Source organism: Temnothorax nylanderi, unplaced genomic scaffold (genome assembly GCF_030848795.1).
Source record: "Temnothorax nylanderi isolate EJ_2023f unplaced genomic scaffold, tnyl_v1.0 TNYL_tig0021_pilon, whole genome shotgun sequence".
Lineage (NCBI taxonomy): Eukaryota > Metazoa > Arthropoda > Insecta > Hymenoptera > Formicidae > Temnothorax > Temnothorax nylanderi.
The window spans coordinates 1,746,368-1,771,297 of record NW_027249083.1 but is presented as its reverse complement, the minus strand read 5'-3'; the positions used below and the strand labels follow the sequence as shown (position 1 = coordinate 1,771,297).

General features: G+C 37.4%; 1 protein-coding gene and 1 long non-coding RNA gene across 2 annotated transcripts in view; both read right to left on the bottom strand.

Annotated features, from left to right (window-relative positions):
* LOC139769304 (A-type potassium channel modulatory protein KCNIP1) overlaps positions 1-24,930 on the bottom strand; it is a 340,210-nt gene that overhangs the window by 191,570 nt on the left and 123,710 nt on the right. The window lies entirely within an intron of this gene.
* LOC139769300 (uncharacterized) overlaps positions 4,878-24,930 on the bottom strand; it is a 58,130-nt gene continuing 38,077 nt past the window's right edge. Inside the window, exons 2-3 of the long non-coding RNA XR_011717515.1 lie at positions 5,447-5,586; positions 4,878-5,360 (exon numbers count right to left, since the gene is read on the bottom strand). This is a non-coding gene — a long non-coding RNA (uncharacterized lncRNA). The remainder of the gene's footprint in view (positions 5,361-5,446; positions 5,587-24,930) is intronic.

Genomic DNA, 24,930 nt, shown 5'->3' with positions numbered 1-24,930 from the left:
CAAAAGTTGAGTAGTTTTCGCAGGTTACTGCGGCTTACCCTTGGAAACAGACAATCGACTGTGCCATCAAAATGTCACTTATTGTATATCATACAATTATTTACTAGCGCCTTACAATATACGTATATATTGTTACTCAGGTATTATTTTATTGTTAGAAAAATTGTAAAATGTTCACAAAAAGTATAAAATAACATATATACTTTTGCATTTGTACGATATTCGTTTTATAAAGTAATCATAGCCCATTGATTTTTTCTCCGATACTGGCGAAAGAGTGCGGAGAGTGAATTTTTTGTATTCGCCAATCAGAATAACCTGAGGAAAACGAGCATGGCACACAGTCATTCTTAACTACTGCTGATTGAGGGGCGGTGCTGTGCTAATAGGTTTCATCCCTCGCCCTCCTACCATGGGTACCACGTTCTAAAACAGTCTAGAGTTATTTCACGACTAATTTTGCCTTGTTAGCCGATAGGCTAGTACAAGGGGTCTATCCTTATTTCGTCAACAAAACACACACATGCATGTCTCTCATCATGGTTAAATAGATATTAATGGCGGTTGCTTGAACTATTCGTTTTCATACGCATATCATGTTTCGAATATTACTTCTAATTCTTTTCGTTATATATCTTAATGAATTAAGTTATTTGGCATTACGATATGTGTTAAATTCTTCGATCAATAAATTTATATGTAATTGTTTCAATTCTTTTTTCATTGAAAAAAGATTCTGGTAAACTACAATTAAACATAAACATAGGTGCGTATACAGAATATTAAAAAAGTTAGACATATTCCGTGTAAAATTGTTAATGTATGCGAGAAAGTTAATTATTATCTGTTCAGAATGAATACTTACAAAAAAGTAACGAAAGATGATAATGCATATTCTCTTGAATGTTATTGCAATAAAAACAAGAAGTAGGAGACGTTACATAACAAGCATAGAAAACGCGAATTGGAATTATTTCCCATGTTAGCGATTGCAACGCGTTTTCTCTCGGTCAACGGTAAGATGGCTTCAGAGAAAAGAGGTACCGTTCATGGGAACTGTGAGACCGCTTCCTAGAAGAGTGAACACGACGCAGATATCGGTCGGAAGAAAGGAAAAAGAAGAATTCGACGCAGCGTCGAATGAAGAGGGACGATCGGCATTATGGAAATACCGCTCTTTTGCAACGTATCGTCGACACGGTCGACGTTTTTACCGCAGCAGCTCGGGGCTATCGTTTTCGGCAAGTTGTTCCGGTCGAACGAGATGCATTTTGTCGCGAGATAACGTGCGGATTCGGGCACGTGGGTGGGACGGCGATAACCGGTAAAACACACGAACACTTTTAACAGCTAATTGCTGTAGATAGGAACGATCAAGAAGTTGACCGTGGAGTCGTGGTATATCGTCGATCGTTCTCGCGAAATGCATGGGAACTAAAGCCATCCTGACCGGTGCATGCGTCATCATCAGCCGTATCCGCATGGATATGCGAGATGATTTCAATTCAAACGATGCACCAAAATTGATTGAACATCGCTTTCGAAAGTTGCCAGCGTAAAGTGCAGTGCAAGAAAGTAATTTATCATGCAACGTTGCGTTATAACAATACTTTTGTTTAATATATATCACTTATTCCGTTAAAAAAAAAACGTTTATATAGAAATATAAATTGTATTAAGAATATAATTTTAAAGAATATATTTTTTTAATTCAGAATTTTATATAGACTTATATAATCAACTTAAATTAAGTTTTCATTGGTGTAAGTTAACATTTTAAGTATTAATTAGATGTTTATTATATATTTAATTAGTGAAGTAAATAAGATCTCCAGCTTTAGGTATATTTAACACAAAACAATGAAAATAATTTCTCTTTTCTTTTCTAATTCACTCTCAATTATCTCCATAATGTTTCTCACGAACAAAAATTTCAGCGACCATTACGCATGGTTACACATCTTCTAGACTCTTAGGGGAAGTAGTCGAGCTGGTAGTGGCGGCGGTGGCGAAGAAGGTAGCTCGAAGCGGGATAGCGAGGTCGCGACATCGTGACCACGGCCAGCCGCTGATTTACATATTGTCCACCGTTGAACCAGCATCGCGGCTCTTTGTTTTGGAATGCCTTGCCGAGAGCGAGGAGAGAAGCCCTCTTCCCCATCGCGCTTCTGGGACGCTCTCTTGGTCGCTTCTGCCTTGGTAATAGCGTCCAGATCCAGACGCCGGTGCTATCCGCCGAGCCACCAACGTCGATCTCGCCGAGAACTCTGAGAGAAGGCGTCGAGGTAATGCATTCTCATTTTTCGAACGGCGACACCCTTATTGCCGTTCCCCTCGGATGCACACGTGCAACCACGACGATTCTTCATTGATTAGAACGTTCTTTCCCTTCCGAGCGTTCTGATTCTCTGCGATAATAGCTTGAAAATTATGAAAAGCGCGAAATTATAGAAATAATAAATATATGAATTCATAACAAACCACATAAGTAAATGATGCAGAAATTCTGTATTAAAATTCTGACTTTTTTGTCTTATAGTTTTGTATTGTATAGAGAGATCTGTATAGACCCATTTTGATAAAATTGTTATATTTTTGTTTATTATATCGTTAAATGAATTATTCACGAAGCAATATAATCATATAAGACAATAATTTGCAGATTTTTATATGTCCATCATCATAAGAACAATTTAACAGATCATAAAACTCGTCTGAGTTTGTAGAAATTGATTTCAAAGGTATATCCTCTATCTTCTTATTCCTACTCATAACTCCTTAGCATCTTCGTGTCCTTCTAAGTTTATGACATGTACATTGAAGACAGAAAATTATATTGTTAACAATATGATTTTGTCTTTCATCTATATCCTTTTTAGAAAAAGTACAATGATAAGGAATGAATTATTATTATCTCGATAACATATTGAATGAATAACATTCTTGATCTTGTCGATAGTCGACCATCAGATGTTAACATTTGCGAAACAACCTACAGGAATTCCAAAGAGTCACATTAGGTCCGGCTGAAACAGGAAAGCTGTTTCGAGATATGCATTACAAGATCGTGAGGTCTGATTGAGACTAGATCATGTTTGTATTACTTAAATGAATCGTGGAACGTATGATTAAGTCGATATGATAATCGATTTAAGTTTCTTTTTTCTATTAATAATTCCTTCATTTTTTTACTATTGCATAAATGGGTATAGATAGTAGATAGAATGATAAAAAAGAGATGCTAAAATAAATTTAAACTTATAAATATAAACTTATACTCTGTATAAATTTAAATTTTTCCTTGGGAATTCAGACTTATTTCACAGTTTTATTTTCCGAAAGCACGACATAAAATATGCATAGGTGAGGAGAGATCTCGTCGGCAGGATAAAACGAGATCACCCACATGTGGGAAAGTGCGAGGTTTTACCGTGGGGGGTCTTAGTCCTCTCCTATCCTGTCTTGTACCCTCTCTCATCCTTTTTTTCTCAATCCTCCCTACTCCTTACTTCGGGAAGCTGTGTCAGTGAGCTCTATGTTATACCAGAGAGTGAGTGTCCCCTTCAAGGAGTGGGAATATCTTCAAAAAAAGGGAATGAATAGCAAAGACGGTTAGCTGCCTTTATTCATTGCTTGTAAAAAGTGAAACGAGACAGGGAGTCTCTCATTGACATATCTGTTCGGAGTTATAATTTTCTGTAGGCTTACATCGAGAAAACTTTCTCCAATATAATAAAAAGCTCTTTGAGTTATTCTGTGCAATATGGAATCGTATTTCTTTCAGCAAACGGTCGTATGTAAATATAAACTGGTCAGTAAGTAAACGTAAAATCCTTTATGACGTTCAATAAATAACTAGTCGGCCACATCATCGCAATATAAAATCAGTCTAAAAAGATGACCATTTATTATCCATAATCATTATTATCTTCACTGCTCGACTGATACCATTATAAGTAGATTAAAATTTTACTCGCAAAATATTTTGTTTCAAAAACAATATAACAAATAGATCAACGCTTTTTATAAGTAAAATTAATAAAATCTATTTTTAAAAATTTATAAAGAGTGTAGAAATGGTTAAAAATAATTTAGTATTCAAGTTTTATTACAAAAATTAGTTTCACTAGAATAATTATCTGCTAAATTCGCTTATCTGTTTGACAATCGGATGTTATTACATCAACAAGTAACAATAAAGATTTTCAATCACAAAACGAATAATCTTTTCTTCTAGTTTAAATGACAGATGATTTCTGTACAATCAATATATTTTAATAAATTTACGATAAGTGACTTCTCTATAGAATTAACACGTTCGGTCAAAATCGTCTCTCCAATCCAAGTGAAATTTTAATTCGTCTCATACTTGCGGGAAAGACTAGATCCGCGTGAATTGATACTTTTTTCTCAACTGACCTGAGACCTGTTCCTTGTGGAGCCGCTCTCTATTAATACGCACATATTTGTATCCAAGCATCTCCGATTACCATGAGAGAGACCTGCTTTCGGCTCGCGATCCTGGACCACCGGCGATACCAGCAGAAGGATTGCTTTAATTTTCCCGACACTCACGTCAAATATATTACAGTTGCGGCGATAATATATTAGCGGTCGGAGTAGTAAAGTATAAAGCGGCCCGGTAGAAGAGATTAAAGTCTTTTTGTCTTTCTATCATCTAGATTCGAACGTGTTATGCACTCGGGACTTTGACACAAGGACTTATTATTGCCATTTTTTTTTCTGAAAAATTATGTATATGAAAATTGTAATGCTGTTTCTTGAAGGCTTATGTAGCAGTTTGAATATTTCTTTTATCATGCACAAGCAGATTATTTTGTTATAATAAATGTCTTAAATGTCACAAAAATCTCTCATAATATTTAACGTATATACATATAATCATTTATACATTAAAATTAACAAATTTCTGGATATTACATACATCTACAATGGTTACAATAATAATGTCCGAATATCTAATAAAAGCGTATTACATAACATCATTAAAATTTCTTTTTTTTATACAATAACAGTAACAGTATCACGTTAACAATCCAATCACAATATACTCGCTTGCATATGTCGAGTTCCATTTTTCTTTAATTGGATGCATTCTCGAATATTTTATGTTACAACGTTTTTAACAAGCCTAATAGTGTGAAAATACACGTGCTACTTGAGTAGCGACATCAAGTGGCGTCACGCTCCACCCTCTCGGTTTCACGCTTCTCAAACTTCGGCGATCGGCAAACATAATCTGCGGGCAAATTGCGATTTCACGGTTCGTCAGTTATGGATGCTTCTCCCAAGATCTACGAGATCTACAACAGTGCCCCGATTTTTAACTTGCCGACAATCTGAAAAAAACGCCGACCGGTCATTTGAGAAGCTTCAGTCCGCTGGCGCCAACCACTTATAAAATTACATGGAACGAAATTAATACCCCAAAAGATTTCTTCCGTATCATCAAAATAATTTGGTATCTCCGGTTCTCATAATAGATTTAACATTAATAAATGTTTTTACAAGCATCCTAATGCGATGGTCTTTAGATTGAGGATGAGAATCGCCGATATGTATAATCTAAAATAAAAGTAAAAAGAAAATTACTCGTATAACATAAATGGATTTGTGATTCACTTTTTCTATCTAGCACATATATCTAGCACAAATAGAATTTAAATAATTAAGATTATTGTAGTAAAATAATTGCAAATACCACTGCGCAATCGATCTAAAGTTAATGAAAAATATTAAAAATAGCTGTTTACTTTTAACAGAATATACATTATTATTTAATTCAAGTATTTCTTTTTATTTTACATATTACGTATTAATGAAACGATATAATAATTCATGAATTGTGCATGATCGACAATGTTAATTATTAAAGCTTATGACCCTGTCATGTGAAAGAGGAAACGCAACGATTAAGCGAAGAATTCTTATCCATGCATGTTCGCCAGTTGTCGGGGTGAGAATATGGTGACTCGCGATTCCGCTAGCAAGCAGATCGTATGCTCAGGCACGTTTGGGCCACATAGACCGTGAAAAAGAACGTGGAGGAGGCTCATACAACGTAGCAAAACGCGATGCAATTACACAGGACGTGCAAAGTCGACAACGCGCCGGTTAATTGTATGCACACCCTGGCACATTGTTCACCAAGAGGCATTCGAAACGACCGCCCATGAGACCTTGCTGGTGATTCTTCTCTTGGGAAACCGTAAAGAGGTTCGTGAGCCCGGCGATGACGCTGACTGTTGGCAAAGTCAAGTCGATAGGAAGTCATATATCGCCCATTCGCGAGACCTTTCGTGGCGACAAACATTCACATCGTTCGTTCACACGATCCGACACGAGGATCCATTCGATCTTAACATGAAAACTAATGAGCCGAGTATTATTGCAAACTTCATTTTATAATGTTTTTGTATATTTCTCTTTTCTGCTTTCAATACCTTCCAATAATCGCAAATTTATAAATAATATTAATAATTGAATATTAATAAGAGAAAATAATATTGTGCTATTCTTATAGGAAAAATAACAATATTATTAATAACGAGAAAAGCTACTTAACAATAATACATGCTACTTAGCTAAATATGTATGACGAACCAAACCAAGGATATGGATAGCAAATAATTAGTAACTCTCCAACAGTATTTTTTTCAGTTAAAAACTGAAGTAGATAGTATGTATATAAAGATAAAAATATCACACTTAAAATAGTATTTTCCAAGGGAAGGTGGGAAGATTATTGTCCTGGATTGTGATCTCGCATTGATAACAAATTGTTAAAGTAAAATACATAATCTTATATGAATAAAAAATAAGCAAAAATATAATAGGATGACAAATGAAGATAAAATAATTGGAAATCTCGATAGAAATGGTGAGTTACTCGAACTTTCTGTTGCCGCCAATGTCAGTGCCATTTAGGACCTCACCTGGAGTTCGGGTCGGACCCCCAAAGAGATCTCGAGGTTAGGAGATCTTGTGTAGTCTAACTCCATTATCGCAGTATATTATTTACCTAAAAGAGGCGGAATGTAAGACACCAAAGCAAACAATGCATCCTTTTGTCGGCTGATGAGACGGTGGAGAGACATTGTGTTGAGCTTATTAATGATTAAAGAATCCGCAGTATTTTCGCCTTTTTCCACAGATTCCATTTATCAAACAATAAGGCAGAAGATTTTGCCTATTGATCGACACGGAAGAAAATTAATAAAACTAAATGAAGAAAAAACGACGTGGAATGGTTGTTTAGTCCGGACGGATTGGCGGTATATGAGAATATAAGTATCTTCAAGGTATATATACCGGCTTCCAATTCTTCGGTTCACGACTCTGTTCGACTCTGTAAAGCCATCAAACCTGGCAAATATTTGATCTAGTGGAAAGGAGAAAGAGAGAGAGACGAAGGGGAGGCAGGCGCGTTGGCGGGGCCTTAAACTCACCGCGGGCACGAGACCCCCTTAATGAAATTACAAGGAGGGCACTGCCGGCCAATTAGCGTGAGAATGTCGACTGCCAGTGAGGCTAGAGGGTGTCCGACAGAAGATTCTAACTCTCAGGTGAGAGACGAAAAGGCTGTGTGCCAAAGAAAGAAAGAGAGAGAGAGAGAACGAACGTTGGAGGCTATCCTCGTCATTTAGGTGGAGCCTACCTGAGTAGCCCCGGGGACTCATCGTCGGGACCAAACACGACGAATCTGAGAGCGTCTTGTTCCTCGGTGTTGTGTGTGGCTATTGAGTTGTCGGACCCGCGAGGGACATATACTAAAACCTCGTGAAACACGATCGGACACGGATGCACACGAACACGCAAGAAACAGAACTAGGCTTCTTTTATGGGGGAGGAGAGGAGGGATGCAACGGCACTCTGATTGATCTCTTTCTTCCTTCACTTTCCCTTCATCTTCACTCAGCTCTTATCTTGCATTCTTCTTTTTTACATACCCTTTTTTAAGTAAGCAATTGCAATATTTTGTCTTCAGTTTTTTCCACGTATTTGTTCGTATTTTTTTTTCATTAAAATCGATAATTATTTGATTACAACACAATGATCGTATCTTTTATTAAAAAATTGAAAAATATTCGGTTAATTCTCCGTAATAAAAAATTAGTCGCGGTAGTCACGAGCAAACAGTGCTATTTTGAACTTAACAGAGGAGTGTCTGAGAAAGTGGAAGTGACGATGACGGAGCGGTATGCATAAAAGTATTAACTACGGTGGCTGTCAAAACCAGTTAACCCCCTAAAGAATAGACCGCGTTCCATCGCCGTCGTGAACGATATCGAGCCACATAATCTCGATCCGGTTTAACTTCAAAAATCCCATACGATCTCTCGCCGGTGGGGTAGGTTAAGGGCTAGACGTGAAGTTATGTCGTCCTCCTGCGAGGGTGGGTGTCTCCTTTTAGTCTTCCCACCCTCTTTGCCTCATGCCTCGGCAAAGCGTGCCGCCCAACAAGCATAAACGCGCAACAGTAAACCAAACTTCCACCTTCCACTTCTTTATAAAAGTAGGCATTTTAACTGGTACCATCGAATTCAGCATCTAATTGTTAGAGAGAGGGGAAAAGAGGGAAAAAGAAGATTAATAAAAGCCATAATGTTATTAGCTTTAGAATGCGGCTTTAGAATCCACAAAGGTGGATCTAAGGTGGTCAAGACTCCCGGAGTTAGAAAACGATGCTCGACCGTCGACACCACGGGAGTCTGTTTAAAGCTAATAGAGAAACATACTGAGAGAAACATCAAATGCTGATATTTTTTATTAGTACCGCCCTATATTCACACTCAACGATTCTAATGAAAGGTCACACTTCCACAAGCCTCCTAAACTTGATTTGTACGGTATTTCTTCAGATCGCAGATTTATGAAGCCATGTCTTCTTCTTTTTCTCTTTCTGCTTTGCGGCATGAATTTCAAAAAAGCGCAGCCGGCACGAGAATTTCTTTGTCAATTTTAACAAGCGGCGCGCGGCACGAGAATTTCTTTGTCAATTTTAACAAGAAACGACAAATTGATTCTTAAATTATATTATTTTAATGATGTATGCAATAATCATTTAAAAATGTAAATATATTTGAAAAAATTATCTATTTATCAATGGCACTTAATTTATATTTTATATAAAGGTATATATCAATCAAAATTCGTATTATTTTAATTAATATACGATATTTATTATATTTGTTATAATAATGAAGTCTTTGTAATTACCAAACAGATAAATATAGAGATATGCGTTGTTTTACACGAGAATTATTTGTAATAGTCACAACTCTATAATTTATAGGTACAATAATAAATACATTTTTATTTTAATATTTATATTAAAATTTTTTTAAATAATTTTATAAGTAAAACAATCTACTTAAATTATATATTACACTATTGATAATAATTTATCTTTTATATTCTGCCTATTTGCATGTATATCTACATCTAAGGAGACATATGTATATCAGACATGTATATATATATTATATGTCTACATATATTATTAGTATAAGAAATTGCTGTTTAAATTAAATTAAGTTAATAATTTAATATATTTTTTATTACAAAATATGTGATACTTTAACATTCATAAATTACGGCATTGAAGATCTTCTGCCCTTGTTGTATATTTAAGTTAAGAACAATTTAAGAATCGTAAAAATTAAGGAGCATGATTTGTTACAAATAAAGAAAAGAAACTTTAGAGTCATTATGTTCCTCGTGTACGCACTTAACACTAAGTCCTGCATGTAAATACACGCGCCACTGACAAAGAAACTTCATGACACGTCAAATACTCGATACTTAAGTGGTTACGCAAGATCCAATTGCAAACTCATGACAATCAATGGAACATATAAAAAATCGGAATTAATAGAAAAGATGATATATAAGAGAGGTAGGTGCACAACAAAGAATCTTGCTAATTGCGCAAACAGTAGCAGACACGGGACATTCTATATTTATTAATTAAGTAATAACAGATAGCGGATCGACTAGGATCATTAATATCGTTGAAAGAGCTTGCCTCGAATTACCGTAATAATGATATCACGCTGTGGTGGTAATCAAAGGGGAGATAAAATTTTGACGTGAGAAAGCAGCGTGGCGAAAAAGTGGAGGTCAGATCGCGATCTCGTTGGGATGAATGAGAGGAATGGCGCTTGCCTACGGCTACCAGCGTCGTGTTCATTGAGCTCCTACATCGTTCTGCTCTTTGAGAGTTGTCGGTGGTGGAAACAGAGAAGGGCGAGGGCGGCAGCAAGGTGGAAGGAACGAAGATGGAAGAGAGCGAAGCCCCGGAGAGAAGCCGACGCGGCGCGGCGCGGCGCGGCGGTCTGGTTTTGGTCTGGGTTGTTCTGGTGTCGCGTTACCATGTGGAGGCCACAAAGGATCGCGAAGGATTCTTATCTTAGTATCGCCTAACTTGTTAACATACCTAACCTACCCGAGGAGCTCACGGAGGATTCATCCGGCACCTTGGGACAACTCAATCCCAAGTCCTCTTTTCTCCAACGCGACAACCTCCGCTCCTCTTATTTGCCTCTCTCTTTTCTTCTTTTTTTCCCCCCTCCTATCTTCACAGTCACCCTTTCCTCTCTTGCCGCTTCTTCCCCGTTTTTAGTGGTGCCGCGTTAAGATAACGACCTTGTACGCATTTGGGTGCTCATGCCCCGTTTATATCGACCGACCTGAGGCTAGATTGACCATTTGCTAATGCACGCCCCGCAAAAGACGAACGGAAAACGATCCCGTGACATGAATATTTATCTCCCCGGATTCGACGAGCACTTTTGCTAAAGGAAAAGGTGCCGTGCTTAAGTACCGGTCGCTGTTACGAACGGCTTGAAACTCCCACAGTCGGAATCTCCTCGAATCAAGTTCTTCCCTTATTCAATTCATTTTTTTTTCTTTCTAGTAAGTATCCACCATATTAAGCCTGTCGCTGCTAATGGATTGTTAATGTTCCTTACCTGAATGATTACGAAAAACTAATTTCTATAGAAATATGTCATTGCTGTTGCAGTTTTATAACTTTTTAGTTAGCAACTTGGAAATTTAAAAACTTGAAGAAGTTTATGCATGGCTCTAATAATCTCTTGTTCTAATTTTTTTTCTAAAGAAAAAACATTTTGTATAATTTGTAAATTATACGTTATGATCTTGAACCACTACATATATGAATGAGAAATTACGATATAAACTCCTTGGTCAGTTAAAAGCGCGATCAAATGTCAAACGAAAGCGCCGCCGCGTTTTCTTCTGGTTACAAAGGCTTGTGGGAGCGCAGGGCAAAATACGAGGTAGGAAAGACTGATAACACGTACGATAAATAAAGCTGAGCGAGTTTATGCTCGTTAAAACGTCGCTGGCGGACAGACCGAGTAAGTCATCCTCGGTTTATGCTAATCTCGCTGGCTGCTAGGTCCCATCGTCAATAAATTCCGGAAAAATATACCCCAATTATAGAAATGACTCATCAAGTAATTGTATATAAAACAAACCGCCTCGCGGGAGATGCTTATGCGACGATAACGACTCGGCGGCGGCGGCTTTGCATTCGGAGCACACACCGGACACCAAATAAGAACATAGATAAGGCATACTTTCCCATGGCGCCCGACGCGATCGACCAGATTTATAGCAACCGGTGAAAAATTTCGAAACTGATAGTTACCTTTATGCACGTTCATTGCCGTAGAAAAATCCTTAGAGTTTAAAAATTTTAAATAAAATTAAATAGCTTATTATAATTTAAAAAACCACTAAAAATAACTAAAAGTAATATAAAGATAGATTACATAATTTCGTAGTTGTCGACGGAAATCAATTCTTCAACAATTTTTTAAATAAGAAAATATGTTTTACTTATCATATCGATGTAAAATTATAAATCAGTCGGTATAAAATTTGACATCTAAGTGTAATTGATAATAGTTGCTTGAAATATAATTAGTTTTTACGACATACTATACTTTATAAATTTTTATGTCTCCTCAAACTTGTTTTCTAGAAAACAGTCGTGAGTATCTGGTTGCATTTACCAGGCGCTATACATAGCATGTGCTTTATTTGTCAATAATATAATTTGTAAATAAAAAATTTTACGATATTTGCACGTTCAATCTAATTCAAGCTAAATTTTTTTAACATTTTGTTTTAATTTATTATATACATCTGCTTTGTGTTCTCATTTTTATAAAATACAATTATAGACGAATACAACAAAGTTTAATTTTTATATAAAATTAGATTTTATAAATTTTCTAAAGAATGCTATTTAATATAATTACATTTTAGCGGAAAAAATTCATAACAAATAAGTGTATTTAATTTTCTCTCTTTGAACTCGTAATACATAACAAATAAGCTTCATACAAGAAAGAGTCTCCACCGTGACAACTGCAGCAACTATCAGAGAATACTTAACCGATAATGAAGATTTCTGTGCAATGTTCTCAGATTTTTCGAATTTTATATAGCAATTTATTTGCAATAGTTTAAAAAAATAAAAAATATATTGAATATAAAAACTTTATAATTCAAATATAGTAGCTTCGAAAAGCCAGAAGATCAAAAGAAAAAAGTATGTGTCGCCGATTCCATAACGCATATTATTATTTAACAAATCGATAATCAATGAATTCGTTTATAAAGAAGGATAAAATGTACGTACTGTGGCTATGATTCAAAATTCATTTTTAGCCGGATTTTTTTGTACGATAGTTACATCACCGTGCGAGACATATAAATTAGATTTCATGATAATACAATAAATTGCGTTGGATGCGTGTAAACGTCTCGCTGCGTCCTGTCGGGGACGATATTTTACATTGGTTTGTGCAGGCGGAGTTGCCCGACTTGGTCGCGATCTCCCAAAGGACACGTCACGCATTCGAATTGGGTAATAAATAGTGTGCGCGATTCCCGAATCGAATGATTTAAAATTTAATAAAAGAAGATCGCACGGAGGACCAGCGTTGGGAGGTCGCACAATGTATATAACTCTTCTCCGCGACGGAGCCGCGAAGCCAGTTCAAGCACCTAAATAAATCGTGGGAAAGGTCCGCGTTACCTAGAACTTTTATGGGCGATCGTTTCCTCGTGCCGCAGAGTCGCAAGCCGATAGTCCTTGCCGACTCACTTCCACGAAAAGTGATCACTAAGTGAGTACTTGTTGCGTTCATTCCGCTTGCGTTGTTCTCCGCGTCGTTGTAGACTTTACGGAAAGTATGCCCGAGATTTCTTCTAATGTTTCTTGTGAATTCGGATTTCTCTCGAGTAAGATGTAGACAGTGGTTTAAAGGAGTCAAAAATTAATTTATATCTCGCAACGTAATTATATATATTCATTATTAACTTTATGTCAAAGGAATATTCATCCCGATTTAAAAGTACATTAATAATAAGTACAAAAAGATTATTTATATATTTTTGTAAAACTAATCTTTCATGAAAAATATCAAATAAAATTGAGACTTTGTTATATAAATACGTTTAAATGTCTGACTTTACATATTAATCTAAAATGTAACTGTGAAATGTAAGGCGAAGTATAAAATGTAAGGTGAATAAGGAAGCAAAATTCTGTTTTCTTATGTAAGTGTAACAAAAACAAATAAAATAGGACAGATCCCCCGAGGAATGCGTCGAAGATTAATGCAGTCTCATGGATCTGCATAATTTACATACTAATACGTGAATTCAATGCGCTCGGCTGGCGTTGACGGCGTGTATACGCGCGATATACATATATGTAGTCAAATATGCTAACGTCAAGTCATCAGTTCCATCACACGTGTTTAGCTCGGCGATTAAATGCCAGCGTTGAATCTAAATAGCGTTAAGATAAATTGATCAATAAAATGTTTAACCATATTAGAAACACCTAAGTATATATATGATCTCGTTTATTTAAGATATAAGTTTATGCATTAAAGATTTTGCGATTAAGATTTTATCCTTTGCTTAAAAAAATCATTTTTCATAATTTCTTCGCATCACTCTGAAGAAATCACATCACGAGATTTTATTATCTTAATCCCAAGATTTTTGGAAGAAAATAATTTTGATATTTTAATTAAAATGCAATCGATTATAAATTCGACACATCTTCAAAAATAATAAGAAACTGCATAATGGATGACCAGTCGGCACTCAACAGTCTGCAACCTTGATTCTTACGCTTCGCTGATAAGGGGATCATCGACTTCTGGGCGATCTTCTTTGTCACGGATAACGATCGAAAGTATCCCCATTTTCAATCCCGTTTCATGGCGCGTCCGATGCCCGGTTACAGCGCGATTTTTACGGTCAATAAAAATATTAGTAGGTGATCCTTTTTCCACTAGCCGCGCGATCGCTCGTCGTTTTCTGCCGCTGTGGCCAGTACTAACCCCCTCAAACGGACACGAATTCTTCCATGAGTCTTCCAGCGGTCCGCAACCAAATAGATTCCTAACTCAATGGTCTCCTGACGATATATTTCATATTTTATGATTTGTAGAATGTTCTCGCGCTCCTTTTTAATCGTTGAGACACCCGATGACCGCGTCCACCTTCAATCACGAATCGGACTTATACTTGACAAAGGAACGGTAAGATCAGAGGCGTTTGTAACTTTATATATAAGCTTTTGAACAGGTTTATTATTTTACCAATCCATCTCTCGTATCGTGCAAATTTTAATCCATCTTGCTCGTATAATTTCATTTTGACTCGCGTATTGCACGAAATTCACAGTCTCATGCACCGGTGGATCGCGAATGCGCGTAATTCAGAGCAAAGCGCGTAATGGCAGCAGAAGAATGGCGAACAAAGGCAGCTTCCAATTACATGACGTTCCTTTAATTATGCAGCATCGATGGACCGGCCACGAACAGTTCGTAGGAGGCAGCCAACGACTTTAATTTGGGTCTTTGGAAGTTTTGCCAGAACCCGCTGCCCGGGGCGCCGTACGTGGGAACATAACCCGGACCACGGATGGATCGGTATGGGTGGCCGTCTACGCCATGCTCCGCCGTGTCCTTGGTCCTTGGACCAAGGTAGTCGTCCGGTCGTGTCTTCTTTTGCGGTTGGTCTCCCGCGGAACTGAGAGACTCTTCCCCGTATCGAAACGAGAGCTCGCCGACCGAACTCGGAATTGGCCCTATAAGACGCCGCTTTCTAATCAACAACTTTTTACCGCTTAGCGAATTTTACCCCAGAATCAGGTCGACGTCGTTCTTTTTAGCTTCCGCTGGTGACTAACACACTTGCGAATTTCCAATCTCATTATCGCGTCCGCTCAAATTTTAAGACTACAGCAAGATTGAGTTTGAACTGAGCATGAAAATTGACCCGTTTTTCTGTCTCATAGACGACACAATGAAAATATAATTAATTATAACTAGTATATTTAATAAATGAAAGCATAGAGCAAAATTTAATGACTGTAATTATTCACTAATATATTGTCTTCTATTTTTAGTAATACTATATGTAACAGAATAAACTAATTTCAATTCTGTTTAAAAAGTTAGAATAAAAATATTGTATGACTGATATAAAGAGTTCGTAATGTTCGCATTATTTAATAGATTTTGCGCATCTACTTTTTACAACTGCATCCTCGTTGCTGTTGCAGCTGCAGACATTTGACCTTATAGAAATTGCTCGTACAAAGAAAAGTTACTTTATAAAGAAGATGATCTTAAGGTTATTGGCAATACAAAGAGTAAGTGAACTTCGTAAAGAGAGATTAGAGTAAAATCAGCGAACCATTGAGTCGGCCTCGATTTCTTACGCGTCGAAAAGTCGAATGTACGGTCGTACATTTTTCAGGATGACAATGTACACGTAATGCTAATCCACTTTCATTGCACGGCGCATGATACTTAAACGATACGACTTGCTACCGAAAATGGCGCGCAATGTAGCGATATCGCAGCAGCTGGGGTTATTCGCGTTTGCATTTTGCGACTGGCAACTTTTCGTCAGGCTTGTCGCCCGTTGAACGTTTGCCACCATTGAAGAAATACCCTGACAGTCGCGTCAATCGTAAGGATTTAGCGAATGGTCGTGTCGACTTTCGAAAACCGCAGGTAGATGAATTCTTCGGTGATCAAGTTAATCCGCTCGAACGTTGATGACGATGGTCTCCTCAAGTGGGTTATAAAAGTATCACTTCTTTATGTAGCGTATGATTTATGGGGATTCTAAATCGACGTCTTTACGCTGCACTTTTCGAATTCCATAACGAAGATGCAAATATTATTTGCAAAACAACGCTATAATTTTTAAAAATTACAAATACGAACTAATAAATTTGCCATATAAAATCTAGAAAATTAAAAAGAATATTAAAATGTAGAAAACTATAAAACACTGTTACGACTAGCTCATAAAATCTCGAAAAGCCTTTTCATAAAAACATGCTGTTGATCAATAATCTGTACCCTTTTTTTATTTCTATTAAAGTTTATATCTTAACTTTTAAATAGCAAATGGAGATTTATATTGAAACAGTTCTTATAGAGAGTTTCAATATAAACTATGTACTGTAATCTACATTATTCAATTACCTATCCGATTAATGCCACAATATGTCTAGTTCTTTAAAAAGTATGTTTGATACATTCCGTTAAATCTGTCCTAGATCTCACTAATATGAGACGTTAATAATTCTTGTCAACCAGATAAATTAATGTTTTGTACCCTTGCGTAGTGCGCAGAGGATAATTTTCCACCTACAACGAGTTCCTTTCCAATCCGATAATGTCGATCTGATACATTCTAATGACTTTGCCTCCGGCCCTGTCATTTTTCTCTAAGACCCTATTCGATTAGATAATTAACGGATACCTTGCTTGAATAAAAGATATTTTACAATGTGCTCTTGAATAATCTAAATTGTTTATCTTTTCTGCAATCACTGTCTCTTTTCATTAATGAACCATGAGACGAAAATTACTTATGACGATTAGCATTCTGCGGTATAAAAGTGTTTTCTAACAAGAGCGTTACGTTTCTGCGGCAACTTGCCGTTTTGTTCTTCCCTCGCACGATTATCCAACTGAGAATTATTTCCACCTTGCTTGCAAAACGACTTCTCTTCTGTGGCATTGCTTAATGATCGTTCAGTGACAAATAGACCCGAACAGCTAGCTCCAGATGTTCGCCTTCGGCGGCATGCTATGGCTGTTGGATAATTGTACATCGGTGGATATAGGAAAGAGTTCAAACCGCCTGGTACCGCCCTCGAATACTCGCGATTACAGTTGCCCGTCTCGCGCGTACCGCCCCATGAATGCGCACATTAATGCGAACAGTCGAATATGCAAAAGCATTAAACAATTATGTAACTTATAGACATCGCCATTACATAAAGTGTGCTAAATGTATTTTTACATACAAATGAATACAATGATATTCGTTTGCGTGTTAATTACACCTTGCCTAAATTTATTCTTATTAAATAATGCCACGCTATATGCATTTTAATAGATCTGCAAATTATAGAAATTTACAGATACATTTATAGTCATAAAAAAAATAAATTTTTCCCTTTTTCCGTGAAAATGGGAAAAGTATAAACATTAAAAGTTCGGGTGCTAACTTCGTTGTTCGAGACAACGATTTTGGACGCACCCTTTCGACGGATAAAAAGAAAAGGGGCGAGAGAGTCGAACGAGATGGATCGCGAGGCTGCAGCGAGAGCATCGTAACCGGTGTGTGTTTCGGCATAATTTTCGGCGTGCCTCGATCTTTATGCAGATCGGGGGCAAACATCTAGTCCGACCGGCTGATTGGTATTCCTGACGGTACGCGGCTCCTCACTTTCCCCCCCAGATTTATCGTGCAAAATTCGGCCCGCATTTTTATATTGATAATCACTCACGGGGGAACTCAAAAGGGACGAGAGACACGAGGAATGTGGGATGGGTGGATCCAGTCACGACAATGACGTCATAACGGCTGTGGTAGCGTATTGTTGGGTGTGGGTAGATGGAGAGCGAGATTTTATTGCTCCCTCGGTACTCTTTTCGCGTTTCTCGGTTTCAACTTGATGCGATGTAGCCGGATCTGATATAACCGGATTAGTTAGACTATATTTACATGATATATTCTTAATCTGTATGTGTATACTTATGTGCAAATATTGTACTCTGCCAATCATCAGTACAGAAAATATGCCCCGATTACTATCGCGAAACATAAACTTCTGTTTGCAAGTGTAAGAAAAATAACACAAGAGAAATAGAAAAAGATAAGACGTGGAGACAGATGGAGAGTCTGATAGGATGAAGCATCTATGCGCGATATTAAGATGTTTAGACAGTAAACAAAGAACGACATCGAGTACCGCTTCGTGAGCATAACCAGTTCGTCACGCTAGCATCACGTCAGGTGGCTTTTCGTGAACCGCCCACGATGCATCTTCGTGTAAACTTGTCAGGTGAAACAGGACCAGAAGCTCCCTTCCTCGCATTCCTACCTATTCTTGATGCGAGCGAATAAACTCGTTAATGCCGGGCGGATTTCGCCCGTTTGTTCTCGCGATGCATGTCAACGTATCATCGTCCGCGGTGAGTCGAGAGAAAGAAATCGCGGCTTCCGCGCCGCTTGTCATCGAACTCCGCTTTATCTCTTACGAACGTGAACCTTACCGGGACTAAGTAAATAATGAGTCTGCAAGTATATAAAGAGAATTCCCCGCGCGATTGACAGACGCTCACCAGAATGACGATTGCAAGTCTTACTCGATGGATGACAAATAATAATCGCGCAATGCCTGCACGACAATCGCTGATACGAAATATTGATAAGATCGATGAAGAGATTCGATGCTATGATCTCAATATTTCGGAATGTCTTGAGTTTCTGATGGTATCGGTTGTGCGATTGTGTAATAATATTGCACTGTGTATTTTATGAAGATAACGAATAACATATAAACATTTTTAGTATAAAATTTTCATCGATGAATTAATTTTAATATTACGTATCTTTATAAGAATTTAAAAATTAAATATTGATAATAGTTGAATTAATTTAAAGATAAGCCATTAAATATAAAATATTATGTACATTCCGGTAATCCAATAAAACAGTCAACGCAAAGATGTTACAAATATAACTGACAGTAACCTAATGCAATTCAGTTCACGTTGTAGGAATGCACATTAAATAGGTGACTAACCAAATCTATTTCTATTCCTCGTTCTATAATTACGTCAATCTTGTAATAGCCAGACAGTATTGAGTCGTAAATCTATTTGTTTTATCGTTCTACTGTGAAAGCTCAATACGTTTACATTGAAACGGACTGAAAATTGCGTTAATCTTGTATAAAACATCATAAATAAAAGGATCTATTTTGTAATGACATTGATAACGATACACTACTTTAAATCACGAAATTATCAGGCCAATTTCCTAGTAACATTGTATACGAGCGATACGAGCACGATGAGAATGTAGCGATTGCCTTTGGCGAGATTATTCGCAAACGCCTAAGGTGCAACGGTATGAATGACGCAGTTAAAGTAAACACACCGATAAGGGCTCGTGCATGAAGGGTGGGAGGAAGCGAGAAGAGGGTAAACTGAGACGATAACGCTTGCAGGTGTCTCGATGCTGATCCACGGGAAGTCTGATGCGGTATAACCATAGCAGCTACGTTCCTGGAGCGACCGATGACATAATCGCGGCACGTCCGAACTATGTCACCTGCACGATCGTTATCATCGCAAGTGCATGCATGGCAAAAAGTCGACCCTTTTCCGAGTAATAACGGGCAGGGATACCCGGCTTGAGGTTTTTCATTTCTCGCCGTGCTGAGCACATCACGCGTCGCGCTCGCCAGATAGATAGCACTTAGATACTTCCCGTATCAGTAACCTGTCAACGCCGAGAAGGTGAGACGATCGCAGCAATTAGGCCATATATATAATACGGCGCACTCGGTGTCGACGCAGCCCGCTTCGTAAACACATGTTGCACCAGATCCTTGTTTTCGTAGATAAATAACGGCGCAGAAAGCCGTATCTGATCTTGCCGCAATAATTACAATCGGATGACTCATCATAATATACGAGTATACGTGATTATTGCTTTAAAAAAAAACTCACAATTCATAATAAGCTGCAAAATCCCCGAATCGTTTAGAACTTGTCGAAACAAAATAGTTTTTGTTGTCTTTTAAGATAATGAATGCATGGAAGTAATATTAATCTTGACTTAAAAAAAAATTTTGAAGATACTTATTGGCATATAAAAAATTTTATTACAATGTAGATATAAAAAACATTTCTTTTTTTAATTTTTCTGTTTAATACATCTTACATAATAATACCAATATCTTCAATGGCCTCTAAGGCTCTCCCAACCTTGTATCTTCGTTATTAAACCATCAATTTTTTTAGGATCCACAAAACTCCATACAATTTAAATTAATTCTTATCTAAATGAATCCTTTTAAGCAAAACAAATTTATTTAGTCCACATTGTTGCGCTAGATAGCATCAACATATGAATCGATAGGCGGCGGGATCAAAGAAGTAATAATCCCCGAATCCGTAAAAAAATATTGCTTCGTAGACTAGAAGGATTCGCAAAATCTACATAGAAGCGATTGGGAGGAACCGCAAATAGAGCGGATCTCAATGAAATCTAATAATAGTTTATCGACCGCATTTTCGGGAAGGTGTAAATCAGCTTTGCAACCGGTTGATTCATCGAGAGACCACCGCGCCGAAGATTCCGAGAGTGAATCATTGATATACTCAATACGCCCGATAACCGCTGCGATCGGCACACGGACTCCGTTGTGCGTAGGCACACCGGAGCCACCGGCATCCTGTCTGGTTAGATCAGCTCTAATTTTACGAGGTACAAAAGGTAACCGGTAGACACGCGCGATTGTGTCCACACGATTCATTTCGACCTGTCAATTCGTTGTGTCGCGACCGTCTCGACATGTCACTAAATTAATGTCCTCCACTAAATAATTATTAATATGTCTTAATCGAGAAATCGTATCCAATATCAATTAAACTGGAGTACTGAAATTTTTAGAGAACACTGACTATATCTTCATCAAATAATTATTATTCGTGATGATAAACTTATATCGATCAAAAATCGTTAATATATTGTTTACAGAATAAGGTAAATGTTCAATAATATCAGAGAGAGTGGCTTTTTCAAGAAATTGTGAACACGACCGATAGATAATGCGCAAATCTTCGTGTTCTGCAGTGTGATCATGGCAAACAAAACTCCATTTCATAAAGAAAAATATTTGAATTTTTGCTTGTTACCATACCTCTCTTTATTTCATTATTTAATTTATTAATTTTGTATATTCTGACCGTTTATCTAAAATATATTCGTAATACATAATCGAGAATGCTTTGCACTCTCATGCACTAAGTAAAACTTTGTTTTCGACACGCGTCTTGCCAATTCCGTTTTACAAGCTCGCGATAATGAAGCATTTTGACAGGTTTCTTCCACCAGCTTTATTTTTCACGAAACTCGCTCGACGCTGTGGTCGCGGCTATTAGCCCCGGCTGAAAAATAAATTATCCAGTGGACTCTAACCATGCAAATCGCAGCTTATTTCTAAATTAATCTGTGCTCTTTCATTATCGAAATATTTAATGGATATACGATGTACAATAATCACTGAAGCGGTGCGTGGTCGTTGCCGTGATTGACGAAAGCAGAATTCAAAGTGTGTGTTTACAAGGAGTGACGTCACTTGCTTAGAGGGATACGTGTTGCCGGTCTGTCTGGGCAGATCGCCGGTCGCGATCCTCGATAACAAAAAACCGCTGTGATCCTATCAGACGTGGGTATAGGCGGTATAGGCTTTAAGCCGTCGCGGCGTCGTCTCAGGTAATTGACACCTCCTATATACAAGCGTGAACAGATAGACGGTGCAATCGCGATTATCACCTGCAATCAATAATTGTAATGGAATTTGCGAATTTTCATCGAAATGGCGATTGCTATTCAGATAAGCCAGGCATGAGTATAAGCTTTAAGCCATTTAAAGAAGTATATTTACGAGTGTAATTGGAACACAAAAATCCTCATATGATTAAATCAAACGCATAAATAATATTACTGATAGAAACTAAATCCTTACATAATTTTTCCAAACTTATTGATTATAATCTGCTAGCTGGCAGTAATTACTAATTAATAAACAGGAGTGAAAGTTATAACTACTTATGTAATAGCGATAAACTAGCTCTATCTCTTAGATGAATGGTATAAGAATTCCTTACAAGGTGTTTCAAACGGCATTTTAATAAGATTATAAAAATTACGAAGGCATTTACACATTAAAAATCGCTAATTAAATACCTACTATTTTATTTAGAATCGATCTTCATAATTCTTCAATTCTTCTCTATAGCAAATGTTTTTAATATTAAACAATATTTTCTGAAATAATAGTTGTAATTAAATTACAATCAAATAAATAAAATAAATAGGTAGCTAGCATTTTATATAGATGCAAAATTTAATGTGCTTATTACATGTATAAATTATTACTACTCTTTAAAAATTTTTAGATATTTAGAGTTTGTTCTGCATTTTTCACTTACAAAAGTTTGTTTTAAATATAAAATTACGCAATATTCATGGTTTTATTTTCTCGGAGTTGAATTGGCAACTCGAACGATTGCATCGTAGAGAGTGAAGGCGTGGTGGCACTCTGGTGGCCCCCCCCCCCCTTACATTGCGTTATTAACGTTTCTCCGGCGCAGAAAATGTGCACGGATCACTTGTTACTTATTACGCAGGTATGCACCAACTGCAGCATCCAGAGCGCCTTGTCATTACACAACTATCGACAAACCCGATGAAAGTATTTTCCTCTGCTTTCAGAAAGCTATAACATACTGCAACAAAATAAGTTCCTGCTCCGGTTCGATGCAGAAATATATTTTTTTTATACATCAAATAATGTAGCGCTTTCTCTTGATGTGATATAATGAACGCTCCAAACTCGATGAATAAGGATACACGATAAGATACGCACAAAAAATAAACGAAAAAATAAACAAAAATAAAACATCTTGTAACGTGATCAAAGTATGTAATATAAAAACTCAGAGAAAATGACAATAATCTCTTTTCTTCACATTCCAAAATATCATTATAGCTGGAAATGATTTCAGATGAAATCAGAACTTTTATTATTTGTAAATTCACGCGCGGAGACGGAAAATAATTGTCACTATCGTTACTAAATAAATGCATATAGCAAAGAATAATGTAAAAAATATGTAATTTGCAATACGCGCGGTAAAAAAACGTGTATAAGTGTGTCAATTGGTTTCTTAACATGTAAAATTAATAAAAAGCTGATGTTCAAGACAAAATTCGAGTTAATTAATAATTTAAAGAAAGTATTACAAATAAGTCATTCGCGGATCGTGTAGAATAAAACGAGATAAGCACGAAAGGGTAACAGTTCGAGTAATCAATTAATGACTCCAATTGTAGTTCATAATTGAAGAATGCATTTCATTTATACCTTCATTAGTTCATAATCGCGATGGTAATGAATTTATTGCTGTAGTATTATAATAGTCATTTTTCTAATCAGATTACTCCGAGAATCCTCTTCGTAATCTAATTGTAAGCCCTATTAATAAACTTCATCAACAAACTAATACTTATCTAGGATAATGTCATTAGTCGTGCCGCTTGTAATAACACTATCGATATCTTGTCAAGAAATCATAATTTGATCATATTCACCATGCAGAAGTAGAGTCATCCTAACATCACCCTAACATCATCGAACGATGATGCCTAACTACTGTAATCTTGGTTTAACTGAAGTATATTTCACATACCTACCTACAGTGCTGCATGTATAGCACAAGGTATCTAATCGCGAGACGTCGTCTTCCTAAGATGTAACAAATTTAAAATTACAAGTATAAAATATATATCATATTTTTAACATTTTAAATAAAGTTTCCACATCAAATTAGGTGAATTAATTCGTTTCAAAAGTTAAGTAATTTTCTTTCGCAAAAAAGTGTAACCTGTGGAAATACGCATAGGTACTTTACAGGAGATTTTCTACAGCTACTAAGTTGCTAACATTATACACATATTATTATTACATGAACCGCTCCAAGCAAATGACTTTAGTGTACAGGGAACTCCATGGAATTTTAAGCATCATTTAAGCATACAATAGTGCGAGACCGCCACCTACGGGCAACGTCGCTCTTTGGGCACGGCCCTCCAGCCATAAAATCGGGTCATAAGATACGCATAAGATGCAGTTATCGCGTGCCCGCGTCGCTCATTACCGCGGCGAATTTTGAGCGTAACGTATCCCCGCTGCCGCGACATAATTCGCCGTGCGGCGAAGTGTCCGCGAACGCGAGTCCTCGTAATTGCTCGTTCCGGGGGCGTCGCATTATGGTTGCCTCTCGCGGCGCAGCGAGCGGCTCCGCTGCATTCGTGCCGGTACATGGCGTGCGCGTCACGAACAGGAAGAGAAGGGGCCTTCATTTGTCGGGGAAGTGTTAATGGCCCGACGTAAAACTCGGCGACGACAATGCCGAAGCCGGGGACCGGCGTTGTCGTCGTGGGCGCCGCGCCGGGGATATGGGCCAGTCCGTCGCCCAAGAGCGCGCTCAACCCCGCGTACGTACCCGTCTTAATAACGACGAATGATTATCCCGTTTACTGCGAGATACGCCTTACGCGCTGCCAGCTGCTCGTTATTCGGGAAAAGCGGCGATTAAAAGCGAGCCGCCGCGATCGCGGTGGACTTTCACGACGTTTCTGTTACTGGATCAACGTATATAACTGCCGGCGCGCATATAACTGCGATTTCTGTACTTCAGTCGGACGCGTCGTCGGCCGTAGAAAGTACCCGCATTA